This window comes from Zophobas morio, unplaced genomic scaffold, assembly GCF_036711695.1.
Source record: "Zophobas morio isolate AGI-343-1 ecotype UQ-CSIRO unplaced genomic scaffold, CSIRO_AGI_Zmor_V1 ptg000038l, whole genome shotgun sequence".
In the NCBI taxonomy this organism is placed as follows: Eukaryota; Metazoa; Arthropoda; class Insecta; order Coleoptera; family Tenebrionidae; genus Zophobas; species Zophobas morio.
This window is the reverse complement of record NW_026972143.1, coordinates 1,964,588-1,988,243: the sequence shown is the minus strand read 5'-3', so window position 1 is coordinate 1,988,243 and position 23,656 is coordinate 1,964,588. Positions and strand designations below refer to the sequence as shown.

General features: G+C 33.7%; 1 long non-coding RNA gene across 6 annotated transcripts; it reads right to left on the bottom strand.

Annotated features, from left to right (window-relative positions):
* Positions 1 to 6,844: 6,844 nt before the first annotated feature.
* Positions 6,845 to 11,277, bottom strand: LOC135140176 (uncharacterized). Of its 6 annotated transcripts, none has more exons than XR_010282238.1 (5): positions 10,092 to 11,277; positions 8,571 to 10,042; positions 7,504 to 8,526; positions 7,238 to 7,451; positions 6,845 to 7,188 (listed from the first exon to the last, which is right to left on the bottom strand). It is a non-coding gene; the product is annotated as an uncharacterized LOC135140176 (long non-coding RNA). The 6 variants fall into 6 exon arrangements; XR_010282239.1 differs by having other exon boundaries at positions 7,504 to 8,508; XR_010282236.1 differs by having other exon boundaries at positions 7,504 to 8,718; positions 8,769 to 10,042.
* Positions 11,278 to 23,656: the final 12,379 nt, after the last annotated feature.

The window sequence follows — 23,656 nt, the reverse complement described above, 5'->3', positions numbered from 1 at the left end:
TTCACGAAAATAAAGGGTTCTGATATTATGCATGAAAGTGCTAGAGATATAAAATTAAGCTTAAACAAACATTGAACACTAATATCCATTTTGAAAACACTTTAATTGAAGCCATTTATTGTTCAACAGTTGTCTACATAAAGCATAAAGAACTTATAATTTAACAAATTATACAGGTAGGTAATTGTCTATGTACATGACACTTAATCCCATTTATATAATACAGATATCTAAAACAAAAGATAAGTATATTAACAATGTAAATTAATGACATCATATCTCAACTTCATATAAAAATCTCTTAAAACATGGGCACAACAAAATGAAGTAACACACAACATTTAAATAATAACCTCATTATTAAAAAATTGGTTTGTATCATAATCAGTCAACTAAATTAAATGGAAAGTACAGATTTTTATCTTGCTCGTCAACATCGAAACTAAATATTTTATTGGTATTTAAATAGTATGATTTTGGTTAACTACTATGTGATACTCGGACCAATTAAATCAATAGCGAACATTTTATTGATATGATGAAGATGAATTTTTAAATAAAAGCTAACAAGAACGGCAATTGTTTAAAAGCGCGCCATAAGAAATACCACAGATTACGGATATCCGTAATCTGTGGAAATACTCTCACTGTTGAAAACACGTATTACTTTAGTGTATAGTTGGTTATCTATACAACAAACATTTTTCAACGGCATTACACTTTGTATAACTGGTTGCCTACACAAGAATGTTATAAGTAGGGCCAGGCGGTTGAAATTTAAATGCTCCGTATTACCTCCAGAGATATGTAAAAGACAGATGCGGTTATAGCTTTACCGATCTAGGGCCAACATCTATGATCTAAGAGTAGCAATACTTTGTGTCGCCTATCCTTTTCTATATCAGCACCAGTACTATGGATTGCCAAGTGTAGGCTACATCGATCACTCTCTAAAAGGTGGTTGGCTTGTTATTGGCCCGTTCTAATGGCGGCAATTATAAATAATCATAACCACCCACAGTCTGAGTGGTCTGACAGGGACCCGCACAAACACAAGAACGGCATCAACGACAAACGTTCCGCCAACTGATTGGTTGCGCCGTGCAGAGCGAGACCTTCAGATATCGGGTTACCATTATACGTGCTAGAGAAAAAGAGGGAGATATAAACGTACAGTGACATCTTGGCCCTAAACGTATGTCCACGAGAACATTAAATATCTGTATCTAGTCTTTTACATATCTCTGATTACCTCCCACTACGGCCGACCAGTGGCTTGCAGCCGATGTTACGTATCGCGAAGAAAATTATGAGAAAACTAATGTGAAGTGAATGTCAGTTGATGATTTCATCATTTTCGAGTGTCCGTCTCGTTGAAAATAAAACTATTTGTGTACATTATCAAAAATAATGCACAATTGGAAAGCGCGAAAAGAGTAAGGCAAGGCTGTAGCCTCCTGCACTGTGGACGGGTAGCGGGGATAAATAAATTTTGACCGCACAGCTCTAGTTATAAGCAACCGTCAAACTTGCATATGGCGGATAGTTTTCAGCATCTAGGTATATAATAACATTAATGACTAGATATGGGTAAAAATAGTTCAAGGGCTCGATTATTTCTCCCACTCCTCGTTAACCTTGCCAGTCCAGGGTCGCGCGACCGAACATGCAGCGATGGGCTAACTGAAACAATAACATCGCGCGCTACTGTACTTCTACAGAACGATGAAAATTATCTGCGGACATAAAAGTATGCCCAGGCTCAAAGTATTTAATTTGAATACCAGTTTTTTGGACTTCATCTCAATTCACTAAATAAAAAATATTGGTCTAAAGAGTTTAGATAGTACTTCCCTCGCTGCATGTCATTTATGTTTTTTTTCTCATTACATTTTTGTAGCGGAGCATTTAAACAACATTTTGCGACGACGTCATCGACATTTTTGCAAGGACACGTTTATCAGTTTGAATAGATGTAGTGTGATACTAAAAAAAAAAATTGGACTAGGCGACTGAAATTTATGCGTTGCGTATGGACCACGCCAGACCAGTGGCTCGCAACCGATGTTAATTTACGCATCGCGAAGAAAATAATAAAACTAACTAATTTTCAAGTGTCGGTCTCACTGAAAACAAAACTATTTCTGTAAATTATTAAAAATGATGCACAATTGGAGAGCGAGAAGCGAGTAAGGCAAGGATGCACAGGGCGCACTTCAGACGGGTAGATAGCATGAATAAATTTCGACCGCCCAGCTTTATTTATAAACAATGACGTCATAACAAAACGCATTTGTGCGTGAGGACTTCAAAACTTTTTTATATCGGTAACTATGATACAATTTGGAGTCATTTGACACATTTTTTTTATGCTTATTTGCTTTTTTTTCAATTTTATGCATATTAAAACTTATATGCTTATTTAATGCTTTTTTCGACGAATATGAGTTTTAATGCATATTTTGTTCAAATGCCGGCCTTGTCGGGATGACAAATACTTGTTAGTTAGCCGTATCGTGTCGTATGCATTTTACCTGGACTTGACCATTGAAGTACACTTACTCAAGACCCTTTCTGTGAATAAGTTCCGGTCGTTTGGGTAATAAAATTTTATTATAGGATTGGAAAAATACTCCATAGATTTTATGACTTTAAATCCTTACTTCCGTTGATAATGAATTAAAGCTTTTAACCAGATGTTCTTTTTAGGCATTTTGTGGCAAGACCGTTGAAGATTTTCTAGAAAAAAGGATTATTGTACCCAACTACCTACTTTAAAATTTTTCTAATGGAAACTTTTAAGTAAATGAACCGTTTATTTCACAACCATCAGACTATCGCATCTGTCGTAGTCCAGTGTTATACGTAGTTCTCCCTTGTTACATGTTGAGTTCTTTTTGGTAATATTACTAATATTTTAAAAGAATGCCGAAAGTAAAATCGACGCCGGATGAGTGGATAAGGGATTTTCCAGAATTAAAATTAGAAAACAACAAAATATTCTGCAGAGTTTGTGTGAAAACCGTAAGCCCACTAATTTTTTTTTTATCTATTTTCCTTTGTTAATCCTGTATATGTACGTTGTTTTAGATTCAAAGTGATAAAAAATATAACGTGACGCAACATGTCAGAACGACTCTTCATGTAGAAAGGAAGAAAATGTTTGAAGTTTCTAAAATTAAACAGCAAACCATAAATGAATCTGTTGCATCTACTTCCACAAAAGATGAGCAGTTTCAGTTTAATTTCGATTTATATAAAATGATGATCCAGTCCAATATACCTTTAAAAAAATTGGAGAAAGGCCCTCTTCAAGAATTCCTTGAAAAACACTACAATCGACATATTCCGGTTGAAAGTACTCTCCGAAAAAATTATGTAGGCCCAGTGTTTCAGCAAGTTTACAACGAAATTAAACATCGCATTAGATATAATTATTTATGGTTCGCTGTCGATGAAACAACCGATAGTTGTGGAAGATACATTGCAAGTTTAATTGTTGGAATCTTAAATGAAAATTTCCCTAGTCGAGGGTATGTAGTAGGTTTGAAAATGTTAGATAAAACAAATGGCAATACGATTACCAGATTTGTAAATGACAGTTTTACGTCACTATTTTTGCCAATAAAATTTTATTGATGATCTCGGATGCAGCTCGTTATATGTTGAAAGCATTGAATAATCTAAAATTATTGTACCCCAATTTAATTCACTCTACTTGCATTGCCCACGGTTTAAACAGAGTGGCTGAAGGAATACGTTTGCAGTTTCCTACTGTTAATAAATTAGTGGCAAATGGTAAAAAGATTTTTGTTAAAGCCCCACTAAGGGTGCAACATTTTAAGGAAAAATTTCCAAACATACCATTGCCCCCAGAGCCGATTATAACGAGGTGGGGAACATGGTTACAGGCCACATTTTATTATGACAAATATATCAAAGAATTTAAGGAAGTAGTTACGGAGCTTAGCGAAGATTCTTCTCAATCGATTAAAGATTGCATAAATATTTTGGAAAACAAAGATTTGCGACAAGATCTAGCTTTTCCAAGAAGCAATTATCAATTCGTATGTGAGGTAATAGAAAAGTTAGAAAAACCCAACATGTTGTTGGTAGATGCCATAAACTTAGTGAAAGAATTTAAACAACAAGCAAACGCAATAAGGGGTGATATTGGTACTAGAGTATCTCAAAAACTTGACGAAGTGTTAAATAAAAATGCAGGTTTCGGTGTTCTTTCCGACGTTGCTCGTGTTTTACAAGGCCAGAAGGTGGAAAATTTGGAGTTAGATTCAACATTAGTTGCAAAATTCAAATTTGCGCCAACAATGAGTGTGGATGTTGAACGCACATTCTCCAATTTTAAACGCATTTTAAATGATCGGCGAAAAAATTTTATAGTGGACAACTTGGAACATATTACAATCATAAATTGTTTTAAAGAAAACTGAAATACGTGTGTAAAATATAAAGTCTAGGATTATTGTAATAATATTTTATCCAAAGTTCTAAGAAGTGTTTTTTGATTTGTAATATGATTATGTTTTTAATGTTTTTTGCTTAAAATAAAACTTTTTTATTGAAAATGTTGTGCTTATTTAAGCGCTTATTCTTAATTTTTTTGTGCTTATAAATCCGCTCTCTAGTTATGAGTAAAAAAAAAATATATTTACAGCACATTATCAACGGGAATACACTACATCGGAAGAATGTCACGTAGACATTTGTGTGATTTGAAGGAATCTATCGCCCCAAAACAGATGACTAAAATTATTCATAAGCCTCCATTGAACAAAATATTCTGAATGTTATTATTATAATCCTTACCTTATCATTATTTTATTGTTATAAAAACGAGCGTATTCTCACATTTTCCAGAAAATGGGGCGGCTCGTTCCTAATTTCATCACTGTTTTAGGGGGATGAGCAAATATATTTTGATCAAAAATTTACCATTCTTATGATAACTTTAGAACATCCCCAAGATTTCAAAGCATTTGGTTTTGTAGTACCTGATTAAATCAATAAAATAAATTTAGGCATTCATTAATTTTTTTGAGTCATTCTGTATATGCAAATCCAAAAAATATGAATGGAATAATAAATTACAAGTACAGACTCATCATATTTTCTACATGTTGATAGGATTTATTCGGCAAACTTTTGAGGTGACGTCATCAATTTTTTGGAGGGGACAAGTAAATATATTTTGAATAAAAACTTATTATGCTTATCATAACTGTAAACCATCTGCAAGATGTCAAATCATTCGGTTTTGCAGATTCCAAATTAAATGTCAAAATGTTGTTTCCTAATTTTGTTTTTTTTTTCCCAAAAATCTGGACATTTCGGGTAAAATCTCAATTCGGAGTAATAAACTACATGTTTAAGACTATGTTATTTGATACAATTTAAAACCCATTTACTATGTACAATTTTGAAGTGACGTCATCACATTAGTGTTGGGGATGATTAGACAAATTTTGGTTAGCTTTTACCATCTACATGATATATCTAATACAAATACAAAATTTGACAACAATTGGCCCATTACTTTCGGAGATTATCTATCTAATAAAAATCCGGGACGGCAGACAGACGGACAGACAGACGGAAACGGGAGACCTATTTCTTCGTCCTCTAGGTCGAGAAAATGCAATCCATTTTTATTAGACAAGTAATCTCCGAAACTGGTGGACCGATTATTGTCAAATTTTGTATGTATATTAGAAATATCATGTAGATGGTTAAATGCTACCAAACTGAATTATCATTGAAATTTGACAGATCAACTTCTGTTTCATAGTGAACTCGATAAAAGCGCTAATAGATTTTAATTGCTTAGTAAAGTTGAGGCAATTGTAGATAGGGGAAATTTTACAAGTGTTTTTTTTATTACCTGATGGTGTGAAAATGTGTGCTAACTCAATTAAAAAAAATACAGATAAGTCATTTTCGCTTAGTGCGGCAGAATTAAGCGCTCTACTATTTGATAACGATCTTTGAGTAATCCCCAAACAGTGTCGTAACATTGAGCGGATATGGATAAATTGTCAATAATTCGCCTTGGTTCGTTCCCAAGGCAGGAACCCAAATAATGGAATTTTTGGATTGTTAGTCGTAGTAACGATTTTCATATTCAACTTGCTCATTTTCGACTGGCTCTTAACACTTTCTAGCATACATTGAAGATGATTCCAAATTATTAAACAAAAACTATCATACAATTCCATGATTGTTTCTGGAGATTTTAATGTAAGATTTGATAAAGGTGAGGGTCTTGAATTACTACAGTTTTTCAAAGACGACTGATGTTGGACACAGTAAGTAGTTTGACTGTTCCAACGACTAAATTAGGTGCAACAATTGATGCCGTTTTCACACGTTTTATTACTCATTTAAGAACTGATTTTTATATCACTCATTTTAATCACCGTATTATATGATATCGATAAAGATAGGTACCGAAGGCTAGCTATACCTACTCTAGTATTTGTAAATATTTACTTGTTACTTTAGTTGATAAATTACACATCGTACTTTATTTTTTTTTTATACAATATTATAATAATAACAATTGACAATACATGGATATTTACTTTAATTAACCCGATCATCGTCATTCATCATCATTTTGTCAAAAATACAAATGCAACATATTTTTGGTTTTTATTATTTTTTAAGAGAAAATTGACAACGCAGAGTTAAAACTCCACACTGCTTATTTATTTAAGGAATTTGGTGAATATATTAATGACATTGTTAATGTAAATAATCGGAATTCTCTTTCATTGTTCAAAAACTACTGATTTCTTCACGGCTCTAAATAAAATAAAACACGAGATAATTTTGTAAATTTTTATTACAAAAAAAAAAAAACATGAAAAGCACTCTTTAAATTTGTTTGGAGAAACAATCCCTGCAGGAAATGTTCCAATAGATTCCGGCCAGCACCACTATTACAGCCAAGGCAATGTACCATATTATCTTTCCTGTGTCTGTATTTGTTACATCCTCTAAAACAACTATGCCGACTAAGAAACCTGCCAAAGCCCCAAAAAAGTGAGCAACGTGTGCGGTCTCTTTGAACCAATCCTGTATGATGTACATGACAAAACCAACGACTAGAACAATAACAGAAAACAACATTGCGAGTTGTGTTTTTGAAAGGCACTTTTCTTTCCAATTCTAGAAAAGTGTTGTATTTGTATTGTAAAAAGTTAGATTTTGAGTTTACCATGATTACTGCAGGGATGCAGGCAGTGAAAATTGAGAAGGCACCGCCGCTGCCCCCCACCACTGAGCGGGTGGGATTTATAATGGAAGTACCCAGGGAACCAGCAACCACTCCTGCGAAATAAATAACGAAAACCCGCCACCAGCCCTGGTTCTTTTCAAGTAAGTTGCCGATGATGATTTGGAAGACCAAATTTTCAAAGAGATGTGCATAACTTTGGGAAAAAACATAAATTTTCAACGATTTTGTAATAATTAAATGCTCACCCTGTATGCACGAACATGTACGTCAAGTACCTCCAAAACTCGTATGTCTTCATCGGGTCATAAGTAAACAGCTCGGCTATGGGTCCCGTCGTAGAATTCGTGGAATCGACCTTTTTAATTATTTCATCACTCAAGAAAAAAATTAATTGGATACAAGAAATAATAATTATTATTCCTAATTTAGGAGGCCACCACGATTTCCAGATAAATGAAAAGATAAATTTCAAAATTAGTATAGTTTCTGAGTCTGCTCTCACAAGGTTGAAAAATGGGTTGAAAACACACATCTCGTCTTATAACTTGTCACAAAACTCATAATTAAGGTGCAATTACAAAATGTAATGTGTAGTGCCGGGTGAAATTACTTATCCCCTCCAAACATGCGCACAAAATTTGAAAATCCCGCGAAAAATTCGAAAAGTGACCATGAACTGTAATCGGCACCAAATGTAGGATCCTGCGTTGTGTTTTGAAATGGCGGAATGCGGAGCGGGAAGAGTGCAGGAAGTCAAAGTCACCGCTGAAAATTCCCTGAACTTTTTTCGTTAGGTTATGTTTTATTGAATTAAAGGTTAAAAAATATGCCAGAAATATAAACATTGTTGCCGATACTTTCAGTTTTCAGTAGCAATGACCAAGTTAACGGTATCCATTTCTTAGAAAGCATAAAACTATGTATACGCTATTTAAAATAATTATTCGGCATTTTGTAAGTGTTTATTTCATATGTAAGGAACAAACACTAAAATTTCACTTAAACATTGTTTTTATGTGAATGGGGGTTCTACATACGACTATTGTCGCATGCCACATTTAGCATCTCATCTTTAATTCTCAATCATCAGTTCGTTCTGGTCGCCCACTTTTCTTAGAAATGGAAATTTCGATCTTTGTGAACAGCCTATTTCCAAATCTTCCAACTTCTTTTTTCACTTTTCTAAGATTACTAAAAGGGTTGGTAAAAGACAACAACCTTGCTCTAGTGCTTTGATGGGTTTAGCTCTTCTGAAACATTTTTCCGGCCTTAAATTGAATGATTTATTTATATAGCTATTACTAATGCTTACGTAAGTGCTCTTTATTTGCTTTTACTAAATACTTCCAAACGCTTATTAATAAGAACGTTACTATACGCCTTCTCCAGGTCTATGAAGAGTTACAAAAAAAATGAAAATGCTTAAAATTTGGTGCAAAGTAACAACGTGGATGATCTAACTGAAATTATACTTATTTTGTTGTACGTCAGGTGGTTTTTCATATACTACCTTGGTAAATTTAGAACGAAAGATGCGTAAAAATATCACCCCCCGACAAGCTACAATTCACTCCATTTCCATTATTTCGCCATGAAAATCTGTATCATTTTCAAATTCAGATTCTGAATCAGATTCACCTAGCGAAGTAATGAAAGGAGGTATAGATTCGTACGAAAGATTTCCCATATTTTTTTCCCAATCTGCCAAAATAAGTTTTTCACAATGTTTACAAAAATTTTGCCACATGCTTGGAGTACAGTTACAAAGCGCCTCAAGCCATAAATTCTCCACCCTATTTTTTAATGAAGGTTGAGAATTTATATGCTTGTTGTAATAGTTCTTACAAAATCCCCACGCCATTTCAATTGGATTATATTGACAATGGTGCGGAGGTAATCTAAGAACTTCATGGCCACTTTCTCTTAATCTCTCGTCTACCAAATATCTTTTTTTTTCTATTGTTTCTGAAGGGTTTAATTAAATCCCACAACTGTTTCTTCGAAAATTTTTCGTCAAATTCAACTCTATGTTTAAAGAACCATTCCTGCATTTCACATTTTTTACTAGAAAAAGTGGGTGGTTTATCCAACTGAACCGAATGATACGGTGCATTGTCTAAAACCACCACACATTTTTGGTTCAACTTTGCCAAAGCAGGAATGAGCTGATTAACCACCCAATTTTGAAAAATTGTCCCGTCCATCGTTTTATGATAGTCTCTATCGTTATTTTTTGAATTTAAAAAATTGTTACAACCATCCAAGAACCCCGTTGAACAACCCGCGTGGATAATAGTAAACCTTGATCCTTCACTTTTAATTTTGGTGGGACTGCTTTTTAGATCAGTGTCGTGCACCCAGCGACGAATGGACGAACCATTTTGATAGATCCATGTTTCATCCAAATACACGAAAGTCAAATTTTCACAAGAATTTAGAAACTGTAAATATGTTCTCAAAAAAGTAATTTTGGCTGCAACGACATGTTTTTGTTCACATAGAATTTTGCGACCATTTACTTCGCTGTGTTTATAACCCATTGACTCAAGAATTTTGTATAATGTGCTTCGCGCTCCGTTAAATTCCGACTGTTCCCTAGAATATGCCAAAAGAGTATCAACAGTGAAATATTCGTTTTTTGCATTAAGTTGCCAAATTTGTCGTTGCAGGTCTTTCCGAAACAAAATTTGTAAATAAATCTGTTGGTTTTCGCTTGCCAGATAGTGATGTTTATAAATTTTGGTCCCCTGTTGATAGAATTTTCGCCACAGTTGATGCTCCCACCTATGAGAAAAAAAATTAAAAAATATTTTACAGCGTATTTTTACATTACAGAAAATATGTTCGAGATTACGATGCGACAAACGTCTGATGGAGATCTTCTACAGCGGGGCCCCGGGTCGTGGTGATTTCCACCCCAAACTGCCTTCTGGGTGGTTCGCACCGGGTACCTGTCCAATTCTGTCCAGTTCGACTAAACGCCCAGCGTTCTTACCGCCCCAAACGTTCCTCCTTCCGAGAGGGAAGAAGTGATTCTCGGCCCCACGGAAGACGGCAGCGGTGGTTTGCGGCTCCAACGGCAAAACCAGGGTGAAAATAAGATGAATAAAAACTGAAACAATAAAAACAAGTAAAAAAAATAATTGCTAACTTCTTCACCTTCGTCAGTTGGGCGCGCTTTTCTTTAAATTTGAATACAAAGTGGGCCACTACAGTCGCCCCCAAGCGTCTTCAGAGTGTCCTTCTGTACCTGTGTGTAGAAATACAGCGGCAGTATCACTTTGGGTGTCAGTGACATTTTGTTTCCCTGGAGTGTGTGACTTCGTAGTCGAATTCGTTTAGAAGCAAGGACCAACGAGTGAGGCGGTCATTCAATAGTCGACACTGTTTCAGAAATTTGGGAGCATAATGATCGGTGCGGATGCCCTAGAGGAATTTTTCGATAATTCTGCAGTCCGAAGATGATCGCTCGACGGCTGGCTCCCGCTTCCTAGGGTTCTATTTGGCAGTGGCTACCAGAGGTGTGGCCCTTGGCTTCTTTACGCTCCAGGAACCACTAGCGTCAATTTGTCTCTTTTTCCCAACCATGGTCTCTGTTTTCACTGCTACACCAGCACTACCTGTATAGAAATAAAAACAAGTATTTACGCAAAATAAGTTACACTCCTTCACTGCATTGCGCCGACAATTATAGTAGAAACGTTTCTGTTGTATACAATAAAATTTTACAACGTCATTACGAGAGGTTGGCTAAGCTGTTCACTCACTGAGTGTCCCACCGCCTTGGTATGGATAATAAATTGGCCGATTCATTAATTTTTTTGAATCACCTGTTTAAGCAAATCTAAAAAATATGAATGCAATGATTAAAAGTCTGTTCATATTTTGCACATTTGCGAAAGAATTTATTCGGCAAAATTTTGAGATGCCGTAATCAATTTTTTAGGGTTGATAAACAGACACATTTTCATTAAAAAGTTACCATGCTTACAATAACTTCAAAACGTCAAGATTTCAAAGTATTCAGTTTTGCAATTCTTGATTTAATCAATAAAATAAATCGACTCAATCATTAATTTTTTTCACACACCCCGTATAAGGAAATCTAAAAAATATTTATGCAGTGATAAATCACAACTATAGACTCATCATATTTTACACAATGCACATTTAAGAGCGCATTTTTTCGGAAAAGTTTTGAGGTGACGTCATCATTTTTTTGGAGGGGACAAGTAAATAAATTTTGAATAAAAACTTATCATGGTTATCATAACTGTAAACCATCTGCAAGATTTCAAAGCATTCGGTTTTGCAGATTCCAAATTACATGTCAAAATGTTGTTTCCTAATTTTGATTTTTTTTTTTCCAAAAATGTGGACGTTTCGTGTAAAATCTCAATTCGGAGTAATAAACTACACGTTTAAGACTATGTTATTTGATACAATTTAAAACCCATTTACTATGTACAATTTTGAAGTGACGTCATCACCCGTCTACATGATATACCTAATGTAAATACGAAATTTGACAACAATCGGCCCAGTACTTTCGGAGATTGTCTATCTGTCTAATAAAAATCGGGACGGCAGACAGACGGACAATAAGAAAGTGGTCGGTTTCTTGCAGGGAGGTACTTTGTTATTCAATTCATATTGTCCGTCGTGGGGTAATAAGCAGGTGATAATATTTATTATCTTGTCATAAAAACCACTTTAAACTGGAAGTACTTTACTTACATCAGGTTCATTATAGGTAAATGTTTCTTATACCGTAGATACCTTAAAAAAAGTTTCTAATGAAAGGCTCCGCCACACAGTCATTAAAAGATGCCAAAATAAGGCAAAACGCCAACCCATTTTGCGCCTTTATTTTAACAGTTGAAGAGCAGGGCGATACATGTGCGTGCTCATGACATAAAAATCTTTAAGGAAGCGTCTTGTATTTTTTAAAAAACGTAGCAGTTTTTAAAATAAAGAATAAAGTGCGTAAAACCCCAGCGGATTTTTAGCGAAAACTATAACTCGGTGTGCTTTTAAAAAATATCGAGGTGATAGAGAATTTTTTTCTACTTTAGGCGCCATTCTTCGTTTTCTGTTAAAATTTTACTTCTTTTAGTTATTGTAAAAAAACTGCAAAGCATTTTGGGCAAATTTTGGTAAGTTAGGCAACCCAAAATATTAGCTGAGGCGCTAAGCTGTAATTTATGGCCCACACAATAGAGCACCTTTTAAATACCTTAAGCTTATTTGACCACCCTTTGAAGTACCTGACAATAGCATTAAGAAGGATATATATATATATATGTATATATATATATATATATATATATATATATATATATCTTTTAGTTATATGCACTGGACCCTGTTATACCTGATACATACCTATAGTTGTGGTTCGGGCTCAAACTAGGTAATTGTAATAACTGCATTTATTGAACAATAAATTAATGATTTTATTTTTAATAGCTCTTTAATATTTTTACTGCAAGCCGCATATGAACATTTAATCTCTGCAATTGAATTAGAATTTATTAACCCATCTGGAGAAGCTCCTAAAAATTTTTTTCAAATTTGTTAGAGCTTCAAATTTTTCTTTGGCCTTTTCTTCATTGTCAATAGCAAATTGTATAGACTTGGGCAATTTTTTCATAAAGTTTTATCGGAATGCACAATACTTTTAACGGTATTTGCGATGTTAATTCCATCTCTCATTTTGTCCTTTCTTTACTCCATTCCCTACACGTTCGCTCACCACAAGTACCTTTTTCAATAGCATTTACGTTACTCTGTGACAGATTTATTAATAAATCCGATTTTTTTCTTTCATACACTTCGTTTTCGTTTGTTCATCGTTGACGATATTATTTTTACCGGAATCCAGACTTCGGATACGCAATTTTTTAATAGAGGTTTTAGTTTTATTAATCGTTTTTGTTTTTTTCAATTTTTGTTCCACAAACGCCTTCGTATACTAACATTGGCCTCCCCATTTTTTTTTTTTTTTGAATAACGGAATTAAGAACGTACCTTTATTATTATAACTTATTGCCGCAGGAAAGCATCACCCTTGATACGATCCTCGTGCAGAAAAACTTAAAAACTCATTCTTTTTCCTCCCACAAATTTATTAACGACAGAATTGTAGCATTCTACAGCATTGTTCTCAATATCAAAAAGTAAACTAGACGACAAAGTTGCAATTCTATTTAAAACTTGTTTGTAAGGTTCGTATAAAACACCATTTGCGAAAGTAGAAATTAAAATATCATTTGACTGTCCACTTTTATAACAAAAATAACTTGCACATTGTTCGTGATTGCCAAATATATGCTGGAAAAGAAGGAAGAGGCTCATTTTTGCTAAATTTAATAGCACTTATAATAGCTGTTCTAAATTTTAGAATACTATTTTTAAAAACATTTTTAACAGTGATATCTGCTTTCGTTGTTTTAACTATTTCTCTAATTTTGGAACAATAATTACGAAGTATGTGATTCTACATTCAGTTTTTTCTATAAAATAATATGCATCATTTGGTTTTGCAGCCCGAACTTTTTTTAATACGCTACTATCCTCGTCGCCTATAATTCTCCTATAAAGTATCTAAAGTAAATCCCTCTGAAACTTCCATGGACATAGATGTTTGCTCCTAGTTTTTAAAACAGGTATGTGTTGGAATTTCTTTTTTCTGTTTCATATAGATTTTACAGCAACTACAAAGTTTGTTTTTGACTCCTACATAAAGTATTTTTTTAGTTCTGGCACCAATTATACGTCCTACTCCAGACAGGGCATTGTAACGGTAGTATATGGGACGCAATCATTATCTACCTCCCTCGCCTTCACAGCTAATCGGTACTCTTCTTTACCTGCGTTTTGGTTTTACTCTAGCCTCGACTTTACGATATGTCGCCTGGGGTTTTTGAGGGATATCCAGAGCTGAACAAAATTCTGAAATTTGAGAATAACCTATGAGCGTTGATCTAGCTCCACAAATAGCTGCATAATTGACTTTGTATATATGATTTTCAGGTTCAGTACAAAGATTACCAAATATTCCGTATATATGAAATTTGTAGTAGAAAACAATTTTTAAACGATAACAATTTTCATGAGTTATTTCAATATTATCTAAAGTACTGATTGATTTCAGTGTTGTTAATAAGTGGCCTATGTCAACAATTCTACGTCCAGTACTAATTTCTCGACGTGTCATGACCTCTAGAGTTCGAAAAAAGTGGTCTCCCGTTTTCGTATGTCCGTCTGTCTGTCTGTCTGTCTGGTGTCTGTATCCATTTTTTATTAGACAAGTGTTCTCCGAAACTACTGGATCGATTATTGCCATATTTTGTATGTATATTAGAAATGTCATGTAGATGGTTAAACGGAAACTAAAATTTGGCAAATCATCTCCACCACCAATGGGATGACGTCATCTCCAAAATTTATAATACAAAGTTTTTTAAATTTGATAAAAATTAGATACTCCTGCACTTGTGGTGTGTAAATCCGTGTAGAATTTTCACCCTAGACATCTAGAATTTTTGGACAAAATTTTAACATATCCGGGTTCTCATAAAAAAAAAAATAAAATTCGCATAATCAAATTTTATAATTTTTCGAAAAAACTGGGTTTGTTTTATTGTATTTCAGAGGCGAGAGAAGTTCTGTTGAAATAACCTTCCACCAATTTGCTTCATTCAAAATACATTTCGAGAGGTAACTAGGTATATGTAAAGTGAACCAAGAGCTATAAGGTTATATGGCCATCATAAAAGTAGTTGACCGCCAATAAATATCCCCTTTGTGTGGTTCGGACTAAGCTTACCGGTTGGCAATAAATCACCTTCTGAACATTTCTTGCTCATATTTAACAGGGCCGGCTTTCAAAGCGAGTGGTTATTTCGGAACCCTCAGCGGCTGCAGGTAGTAAAGAAATAGTGGAGTGGTGGATTTTCATATTTAGTGAAAGCCGCCCCTGAACGAAACCACAAGAGCCGGTCGAGCCGCAGTGGACACGTTATTTACTACCCTAAAACCTTTTCTATTGTAAACAACTTAACTTCGACACAATGGGATGATTTTATGATGGCCATATAACCTTATAGCTCTTGGTTATATATATATTTTCTGAAACGTTTAAAAAATGGGCAACAATTAACGAGATCTTGGTTGTCCTATTCGAAAAGCAAAGGATGTGTTTTCTGTTTAGTGTGCAAATTATTCTCCAGAACACAAACATCTTTAATGAGTGGTTATTCAGATTGGGCAAACCGAGTTCGTACTTTGGACAGTCATGAAGAAACTCAGGATCACAAAAAGGCGCTGTTAACCTGGTTATCCCGCAAAGAAAACAAAAACGTTGTTGACAGGCATCTTCAGGAAAAAATAAAAAATGACTGGATATTATTACAATGTCCTGATGCGAGTTGTGGCAGTTATTAAATTTTTAAGTGAAAGAGGATTGTCATTTAGAGGACATGATGAAAAATGGGGTTCATCACATAATGTGGAACTTATTGCGGAATTTGATCCTTTTTTGAAACAACATATAGTGAAATGCTAAACCGAACAACTAGTTGCAAGTTATTTGTCTAAAACGGTTTATGAAAAGATAATCGACATAATGGCAACTCAAGTAAAAAAAAAAATTATTCAGGACATAAACGATGCAGATTCTTGATTGAGCAGCGAGCGAGTGCACATTATTAGCAACAGCTAAAGCTAAAGTCATAGTTAACAGTGACTTTCAGGGGGTAACAAATGTGATTACGTGATAGTAAAAGCAGCACAAGAGAATATTTCGTAAAAAAAAAACGCGAGTGCAACTCGTGAGACAAGAAAAACAACAAGGTTATGTCGAATCAGAAAAGGATTGAGAGTGATAAGATTGGTGACGTTTTTGCGACCTGGCGAGAAAGAGCTGATAGTGAGGGACGCGACAGCAGAGGCGTACGCCGCACGAGAGAAGACGACTCGCCGCGCAAAGAGCCAGCAAAAACATTGAAAATGGAAGAAAGAGAACAAATAAAGCAAAGACAAGAGCCATTGATGGAAATGATGAAGCAACTAGTGGAAGAAATGAAACAACTGAGAAAAGAAAATATGAGGGCAAAAAAAGAATTACAGACAATAAATGGAATACTGGAAAGAGAAAGAGAAGAATGGAAACAAAAGGAGAGAAACTTCGAAGAAAGAATCAATAATTTAGAGAAGAAGGTGGAAAAAAAGAGAGGCAAGAAAGAAGAAACAATTTCATAATTACGGGTATGGAAATAAGGGAAAGAACAGATGCAAAGAAGTAGAGGAATTTTTGAAAACAGAAATTGAGGTAGAAGTAAAAGTATTGGAAACAATAATTATAGGGAAAGAGGAAAGCAAGAAAATACCGGTTAAGACGCTTTGGGAGGAAAAACAAGAGGTGATGAAAAATAAAAATAAACTGAGAGAAAAGAGAATATATATTGATAATAATTGGACAGTACAAGAGCAAAAAATTCAAAAAGGAATTAGGGAGATAGCTAAAGAGGAAAGAAAAAAAGGATACACAACAAGGGTGGGATATAAGAAACTGGAAGTAGAGGACAAAATGTATATATGGAATGAAAATAAAGGAACATTGTAAGAAAAATTTCTCAAATCAAGTCAGCACTAACCGAAGAAAGAAACACAAAGGAGAGGGGTAGTAATGATGGGACAAATAAAGCCTTTAGGTTTAAGAATGTAGATTTTGTACATAATAGGGGAATGGGAAAGAAGAATGGGGAAGATAAAAGTGGTTTAAAATTACTCTTTTGGAATATTGCGGGTTTGAAAAAGAAAGATAACTTATTTTGGAACTACGTGAAAAATTTTGATTTTGTGGGACTAACAGAAACATGGATACTAGAGAGAGACTGGAACAAACTTAAAGACGTGTTGCCAAAGGAATTTCAGTGGAAATTGCAAGAGGCAAAAAAAGAAAAACGCAAGGGTAGAGCAAAAGTTGGAATCATAACAGGAGTGAAGAAAGATATAAAAGAAATAGGAGAGGGGGCAATAGAAATGGAAGGCTTAGTTGAAAGAAAACTGATTGTAAATAAAAAAAGATGGAGAATCTGCACAATATATAGTAGACGAATGAGAAGCACGAAACAAGAAATACAAGAAAAAATCGAAGATTCCGAAGAAGAATTTCTATTGTTAGGAGGGGACTTTAATGCCAGAATAGAGAACAAAAGCAGGAACAAAGACGGAGAAAACACACGAAAATCGAAAGATAAGTTGAAAATAAAGACGGAAAATTGCTTGGGAATTAATTGAAGAAAGAGGTTGGGAAGTCCTGAATCGGGTGAAGGAAGGGGACGAGGAGGGGGAATTTACCTGGATAGGTAAAAGAGGGGAATCGGTAATAGACTACGTAATAGTAAACGGATTAACAGAAGAAGAGGTAGAAACATTCAAGATAGGAGAAAGAGTGGACTCCGATCACATGCCACTAGAAGTAAAAGTGAGGGGCATAAGTAGAGGGAGCGGATACTTAAGGAATGAGGTAGGAAAAGAGAAGAAGATATGGGTATGGAATGAAAAAGGAATTGAGCATTATAAAAAAAAAAATGTTGGAAGTGGAATTTAAAGAAAAAGGAACTGAAAAGAAAATGGAAGAATTAAAAAGAGAAATTGAAAAAGCAGCCATAAGAAAAGAAATTGTAACGACAAATTCAGAAAAGAGGAACAGATGGTGGGATAGCAGATGCAGAGATTTAAAAACAGAAGCAACGAAATGTTTACAAAGATGGAAAAAGGGGAAAGGTATAAAAGAAAAGTACTGGCAAGCAAAAAATAATTATAGAAAACGATGCAAAGAAAAGAAAGAAGAGATACAGCATGAAGAAGAAGAAAAAATTAAAGCCATAAGAACTGAGCAAGAGGTATGGCAGTATATAAATAAAGAACGGAAGAACAAAATCACGATTAGTGAAGACATATCTATAATACAGTGGAAGAAGCATTTTATGAAACTGTTGAATGGAAAGGAAGAGAGAATTGTAGTGCAAGATAGTAAAACCGGGATTGGTGGTAGAGAAAGGGAAGCTGAGATTCGAGTAGAAAAAGTAGGAAAACAAGTAGGAAGACTGAAAAGGGGGAAAAGCACCGGGGAGGGATGGGTTGGTAAACGAAGTGTGGATATTTGGGACGGATGGGATGATTGAAAGATTGAGCGAGTTAATGAATGATGTGTGGACGGGTGAAGGTTTTCCCAGGGAATGGAGAGTTGGACAAATATGCCCAATTCATAAAAAGGGTAGTAAAGAAAAAGTAGAGAATTATCGGGGAATAACTCTTCTAAGGACGGCATATAAACTGTACGCAATGGTGTTAAATGAAAGGTTGGTGACAGAGATGAACGAAAAGAGTATATTACCGGAAAGTCAAGCGGGATTTAGAAGAGGTAGAGGGGCTCTGGACAATGTATATATCCTGCATCATCTAATAGAAAAAGAGTTGCTAAAGGAGGGAGGTCGGGTATATGCACTGTTTGTAGACCTAAAAGCCGCGTTTGATACGGTGGACAGAGAGTGTTTGTGGGAATGCATGGAAAGAAGAGGACTGAGTGAAAAGTTAATTGTAGCAGCAAGAGAGATTTATAGAGAGACAGTGACTAGTGTGAGAGTGCGAGGAATAGAAAGCGAAATGTTTTGGATTTCTATGGTTTTGGACGACGAAAGGATTGAGACAGGGATGCCCATTAAGTCCCAGTCTGTTTGCTTGTTACATAAGCGATATCGAGGAAATGTTTAGAGGAGTACAAGCGGGAGGAATTGTGGTGGGGAGAGAAAAGGTATGGTGTTTGGCATTTGCAGATGATTTGGTAATATTGGCGAAGGATGAATGTGGAATGAATGAGATGAAAAAAAATCAGCAAAGATACTTTAAAAGAAAGAAGCTGGAGGTAAATGTAGAAAAAACAAAAATGATGGTGTTTAGAAAAAAAGGGAGAAAAAGGGAGGAAAAAGTGTGGTATTGGGAAGATCGAATCATAGACACAGTAAAGGAGTTTAAATATTTAGGATTTAAGTTTAGAACAACTAACATGGTACAAGCACACATAAGAGAAAGAAGGGTCAAAGCAATGCAGATAATGGGAATGGTGTGGAATATAGGTGAGAGAATATTTGGACATGACGTAAGAAGAAGGAGGAAAATGTTTGATAGTTTAGTTAGGAGTGTATTAATCTATGGAGTGGAGATATGGGGATGGAAGGAATATGCAGAGATTGAAGCAGGACAAGAAAAATATTTGAGGTGGATGTTAGGGCTACGGAAAGAGACGCCAGGCTATATAGTAAGAGAAGAATGTAAACGAGAGAAACTAAGAGTATACACTGGGAAAAGAGCTGTAAAGTATGATGAAAGGTTGAAAGAAAGAGAGGAATGTAGGATATTGTATGAATGCTGGAAGGAAAAAAAAGGAAGCAGGGAAAGAACATCACAAGGGTAGACAAGGATATTATGAAAGACTGGGATACGCATGGATGGAAATAGAGAGAAAGAGAGAAATGGGGCTGAGTATGAGAGAAGAGTTGTGTATGCGTGACAGAGACATAGATAAACAAGAGAGAAGAGCGCGTGTAAGTAATTCTAGGTACAATGCAGACTATAGAAAGAATACAGAAACAATACCACAGTACCTAGACAGAGAAAGCGAGAAAGAAAAAAAAATAATTGCGAGATTTAGGTGTGGAAATGAAGAAAGAAATAATAAGTTTTGGGTAAGCGAAGGTGAGAGAATGTTTAGGATGTGTGGAGAAGGGCGAGAGACGATAGAGCACATGCTGCATGACTGTGAGGAGAGCAAAGAAACAGAGGAGAGTGTGACAGAGATATTGAATGAAGACGGAAGAGGGGTGGAATGGATGAAAGAAGTGGAGAGAACAAGAGTAAGGCTGGGGCAAGGGGGGATGGGGTAAAGGAAAGAAAAATTAGTTATTTAGTTTATAAAATGTATTTATTTGGTTTTTGTTAACTAGGGAAAAAAATTGTAGTGTCAAGAATCTTTTTAAGCCCGTAGGGTAAAAAATAAACACTTACTACTACTACATAAACGATGCAAATACAAAATATTATTCAATTATTGTGGATTCTACTCCAGATTTGTCCCACACGGACCAACTGGCAATTATTTTGAGATACACTTCCCAAGGACAAGTTTTTGAAAGATTTTTATCATTTATACCAATTGACAGTCACACGGGAAAGAATTTATTTAATACAATAGATTTATTTTTAGAAGAAAATGGTCTTTCAATGAAAAATTGTCGAGGGCATTCTTATGACAATGCTGCGAATATGAGTGAAAAATATAATGGACTTCAAGCACGTGTTAAGGAAATTAACAAGTTCGCGGATTATGTACCATGTGCAGCTCACTCTTTAAATTTGGTAGGAGTCGAAGCTGCAAGTGTCGTACCCGATGTAATCAGCTCCTTTGGGGTTGTACAACAACTGTACGTGTTTTTTCGGCTTCACCTCAGCGGTGGAATTTGTTAAATCAACAGTGGCGTAAATAGCACCCCCGCAGACCCCGCAATGCGGGGGGGCGCAGCGTCAATGTGGAATTTTTAAAGAAGGGGTTTTCATTGGAATTGAAAATGAGATCAGGTAAATTAATAGCTATTTAACGAACAAGTTTGTTAATAAAGGCGATTAATATTCGAGATATTTTAACGCGCGAGGAACGAGATTTATATTTTTTCTTTTTCTCAATTTGAAATTTTTCAGTTTTTGGATTTTTCAATTTTTTTTGTTTTCAATTTTTCGTTTCTTCAATTTTTGATTTGCAGGTTTTCTAGTTTTCATTTTAGATATGTAATAATAATTATATCAATTTTTCGTTTTTGGAATTTTTTAATTTTTCGATCTTGGAATGTTAGTTTTTGGACTTTACATTTTTCTATTTAATTCGTTCTTTGATTCATTAATTTTTTCTCGATTTTTAGTTTTTCGATGTTTCTATTTTTCGTTTCTTCAGTTCTACAGTTTTGTCAAATAAATGTTATATAAATTAAAAAAAAGTAACAGTGTACCTATGGTTTATGAATCCGTGTTGGATTTTTATCTTCGACATCGAAATTTTTGTGGAAAAATAAAACAAAATTGAATTACAATTTGTCGATTTCTTGATTTCTCGATTTTTAGTTTACTTAATTTTTCGATATTTCAGTTTTACTATTTTTCAATTTTTGCCTTTTTTAAATTTTCATTTTTACATTACTCAATTTCTCTATTACTCAATTCTTTGATTTTTCGATTTTTCCTCTTTCCAATTTATCGATTTTTAAAGTTTCCGTTGTTCCAATTTTGGGATTTTTCAATATCTCCAATTTTTTAATTTAAAATTTTTCACTTTTTTGATATTTCGATTTCTCGAGGTTTCGATTTTTAAAATTTCTGATTTTTTGAATTTTGAATATTTTGATTTATCGTTTTTTTTTTTAAGTTTAAATATGTATTTTAGTTTTAAATTTTCCGGTTTTTCGATTTCGGGCTATTTCGATTTCTCCATTTCTCGGATGTTTTGATGTCTCAATTTTTTAATTTCGATTTCTCGGCTTTTCCATTTTACAATTTTTTATTTCTTCAAGTTTTTAGATTTTTAACATTCTCCATTTTTCGATTTTATGTTTTGTTATGCTTCGATCTCCCGATTTTAACCTTTTTAATGTGTATTCCAATTTTTCGATTTTGGAATTTTCGATTTCTTACATCTCGATTTTTCAATTTTAAAATGTTTTTACTTTTCGTTCTTTTTTTCGATTTCTGGATTTTTCAAGTTTTCGATTTCTCAATTTTTCAACATTTCAATTTTGAGAATGTCTTATATTTTTCAGTTTTTTGATATTTTCATTTTTCAACTATTTAAATTTTGATTATATAATATACCGGAAATCGATTTTTGGGTTTTTCAATTTTTCGACTTTTCAGTTTTGAGATTTTTCAATTTGTCTATTTTTTAGTTTTTCATTTCTTCAGTTTTTCGGTTTTTCAAGTTTTCGAATTTTTAAATTTAAAATTTTTCAATTTTTCGATTTTATTTTTTTTACGTTCCGATTTCCCGCTTTTATTTTTTTTATGCTTTTCAATCTTTGGTTTTTCTAAATTTTCATTTTTCCATTCCTCGATTTCTCGATTCTTCGACTTTTTAATTTTGTGTTTTTTTTTAATGTTAAATTTTTCGTTATTGTAATTTTTCTATTTTTTAAATTTTAGATATTTAGATTTTTCGACATCTTGAATTCTCGATCTTTTTTCAGTTTGAATTCCTCGTTTTTTCGATATTTCAATCTTTCGACTTTTCAGTTTAAAAAGTTTCGATTTCTCGATTTTTCAGTTTTTGATTTTCCAACTTTTAGATGTTTCAAATTTTAGAGTTTGCAAATTTCACGAGTTTTCAGTTTTTAATTTCGTCAACTTTTCGATTTGCAATTTTTCGTGTAGGTTTTTAATTTTCTTTATTTTTTCAATTTTCGGCTTTCAATTTTCCGTTTCTTTAATTTTTCATTTGCAGTTTTTCTAGTTTTCATTTTAATTATGTAACACTTCTAATAATTATAATTTTTAAAGTTGTTCACTTTTTCAGTTTTTCGTTTTTGAAATTTTTCAAATTTTCGGTGTTTGAATGTCACAGTTTTTGGACTTTACAGTTTTCAAGATTCTATGATTTTTCGAGTTTACAATTTTTGGATTTTCCAATTTTTCAATTCGAATGGTTTTTCTTCTTTCCCATTCTTCGATTCATTAATTTTTTTTAGATTTTTAAGTTTCTCGGTTTTTACTTTTTCATTGTTTCAATTTTTCACTTTTCGAATAAACAAAATCGAAAAATTATAAAATAGAAAAATTATAAAACTGAAAAAGTACAAATTCATTCGGAAAATAAAAAAATTGGAAATCAAGAACTTAAAAAATCAAAGATTGAAAATGTAAAAAATTGAATAAACAGAAAATTATAAAATCCAAAGAAACATTGAAAAAATAAAGGTAATGGAAAAATGAAAAATTGTGATATAAAATCAAGAAAATGAAAATTACAAAATCGGGAAAATGAAAATATGCAAAATCTGAAAAATATAGAAATTGAAAAATTCCCAAAATTGCGATGTTGAAAAATTGAGATAGCCAAAAATTTAAAAATCGAGAAATCGAAAATTCCAAAAATGGAAAAATTGAAACACATTAAAAAATAAAAATCGGGAAATTGAAACATAAAGATTATAAAAGCGAAAAATGGAAAATTTAAAAAATCGAAAATTTAAAATATACCTATACTAGAAAAATCTAAAATTTTGAAAATCGAAAAACCAAGAAATCGAAATCGAAAACTTGAGACTTCAAAAGATCGAGAAATCGAAATAG